Source organism: Sycon ciliatum, chromosome 9 (assembly GCF_964019385.1).
Source record: "Sycon ciliatum chromosome 9, ocSycCili1.1, whole genome shotgun sequence".
Lineage (NCBI taxonomy): Eukaryota > Metazoa > Porifera > Calcarea > Leucosolenida > Sycettidae > Sycon > Sycon ciliatum.
Genome location: NC_088651.1, coordinates 13809815 through 13812654, shown reverse-complemented (window position 1 = coordinate 13812654; position 2840 = coordinate 13809815). Strand labels below are relative to the sequence as shown.

The 2840-nt window shown below is 50.1% G+C and overlaps 1 long non-coding RNA gene across 1 annotated transcript in view; it reads left to right on the top strand.

Annotated features, from left to right (window-relative positions):
• Window positions 1-2289: 2289 nt before the first annotated feature.
• The window catches only part of LOC135824997 (uncharacterized), a 2662-nt gene continuing 2111 nt past the window's right edge, over window positions 2290-2840 (top strand). The window contains exon 1 of the long non-coding RNA XR_010555001.1: window positions 2290-2467. This is a non-coding gene — a long non-coding RNA (uncharacterized LOC135824997). The remainder of the gene's footprint in view (window positions 2468-2840) is intronic.

Below are 2840 nucleotides of genomic sequence, written 5' to 3'. Positions count from 1 at the left end.
GCCAAGCACTACCTAGCACCTTCATCATTCACCTTACGTAGACCAAATCAATTATAGTTTAGGAGTCCAGAAAACATCATGCTCGATGAGAAATACAGGCTTGTAGCAAGGGTCCATTAACTGTTTTTCGAATCTTGCTACTAAGAACATATCCACCCTGTGTTCGGTGTGTGTGTGTGTGTGTGTGTGTGTGTGTGTGTGTGTGTGTGAGAAAGACCAAGGGTATGGCTGTGGGTGAGTCTGCTGATCGCTGTGACGTTGTTGTCGGAGCAGACACGATTGAGGTGGTGGACCAATTCACCTACCTTGGCAATGTGCTCTCCTCGGACGGTCTTGCCTGTGCTGATGTCCGCTCTCGCCTTGCGAAAGCCTCAGCTGTGTTCGGAGCCCTCAAAGCTCCCGTCTTTGATAACATGACCCTGTCGCTTCGCAGCAAGAGGCGTGTGTATGAGGCTGTCGTCCTTACGACCCTCTTGTATGGTGCGGAGACGTGGACCACCAAGGCAGGCCACCTCCAGAAGCAAAATACGTTTCGCCATCAGTGTGTTCGGTCCATCGTGGGTATCGGCCGTCGTCAACAGTGGGATCATCGGATCACAACGGCCACATTAGCGGCTTCATTCGGTGTTGACCCTAACATCACCAGCACGATCCGTCTTCGTTGGCTGGGTCATGTCGGCAGGATGGACGATGCCCGCGCACCGAAGCAATTGCTTTTCGGCGAGCTGCCTGCCAACGTCCTCGTCACGGCCCGAAGAAGAGGTGGCGAGATTTGGTGTCGACTGACCTGGCGGACCTCGGCGTGACCACCTGGCTTGAGAGTTGCCAAGAGCGTCCCGGCTGGAGACGAGTTGCGAGTAGCACTCCACCGCCACAGTTCGCTCCTGATCCTCTTCTCTGTGTCTGTGAACGCCCGTTTCGTCGACCAAGAGACCTGAAACGGCATGCCAAGTTCTGCGCTCGTGTTCTCACTTGAATTTTCCGACATTGACCATCATTGCAATGGGCAAGATCAAGGTTAAGGTGTGTGTGTGTGTGTGTGCGTGCGTGCGTGTGTGTGTGTGTGTGTGTACGAGCGTGCGTGTGTACATGTGTGTGCATTCTAAACAGGAATTGAGACCATCTTTCTTTGAATTATTGTTGGGTGGCTTTGAAAAAAGCCGGTTGAATTGGTAGCGCGGTTGCCGTCCACATCACCACCATCAATACTGCGCTCTGTGGAAGAATCCGAGCTGTAATGGCTCATTGTCACAGGTCCTGGATTCGTACACCTGCAGAGTAAGCACATAACGCCAACCAACATAGCACATCAATCTGTCGCCCAGTCGTAGAGTTCGTCTAAAACGTCTCAGGCGCTTCTCGCAGACCGAGTTAGGCGAAAGTGCGGGAGTGCAACAGCCTGTGAAACATATGATGTCCACCTGGCTCAGGTGAGACATATATGTAGCTGGTTTCATTTTTCTACGCCAACCCACTTGTAAATTTATTATAGTGCGCGTGCGGCCGAGTAGTTCTCTTGGCGTTCTGAGGAGTGCCCACAGTTCGGCTTTCCTCCTCTGCAGCACAGGTGCCAATGCTTCGTACATCCGCCACTCAGTGAGAGCGAGTTCACGTACGCTCTCGTTGGACAACTCGCCAACTATCTGGTGGAAAATTATCCAAATGTAGTCCCTGAAGTTTGCCAAGCTGTTTTCCTGAGCCTGTTCTCGCGAGTCAGCGGACGGTTCGCCATTATTTTTTTCGGAGAACGGCAGAACGTCCCACAACCGCCGAGATGGCGAGTTCTCATCGACAACTTCGAAATCCGAATTCGAAGCCACCATGATGATGGACAAGCAATTCGTCTCGCTCAGGACTCAGAACTCCAGTGACTTGTTTTCATCGCTAGCGAAGACGAAGGGAACTACAGTAGTTGCGTTCAGAGCGGGAGCAGATAAATGCTGCGATGTTGCTATATTCAACGTCGCCCGAGTACTCCAGCCAATCAGCACCTTTCCCGCCACGGCCACGGGTAATATTAATAACAATGCGATATTCCTCGGAAAAAATTATTTCCCCTCAAATATTTTATTTTTGCATAGCGCATAGCGCTAGCGCCGCCTAGTACAGTATCGTCAGGAGACAAAGCATGGTCGAGTTCTTTTTGGAGATGGACGTCGCGGATTATTATTATTATTATTAAATTTTTGATAGGGCAATCCCCACGGGCCTACGGCCTTTTGACAGGGTACAGTGTACCTTAAAAAATGAAGAACAGAATTACGGAAGGTATGCAGGGAAGAACTGTTACTTGAGCGGACCTCCGCTGGGAGGGCATTCCAGCGGTCAGAGCCAAGGAAAGTGACAGAAAATAAACCATAGCGACGTTTGGCTGTCGGATAAGGATATGACCTCCAACTTCTGTCGTCTGATACTTCCGTGGATATCCGGATCATTTTGTTCAGTCGCGTTAGCAGCCTAACTGTCGGTAAGCTTGTGGGTTGGATTCAGTTCGGCTCGATGTGAATCGATGCAGAATCGAACGAATATTTTTCGAGCAACTCCAGCCATGGCCCAGGCCTACCTAGTACCTACATGTACAATTATGTAGAAGCAGGATGACGTCAACATTCACATCTGACTGTTCTTACATGTACATATCCTCTCCGAACACCCATGAAATTATGGTTCAGATGGTCCCAACGCACCGGGGCTCTACCAACCGTGGATGGTTGTCATTAACCATTGGCGGACTATGCTCGGCCAATCGTCAAATTATGCCACAATTATGCCAACAAATATGCTGAATTATGCTGAATTATGGTCGGTTCCACTATGTATTCACGCTGTACATACTTCGA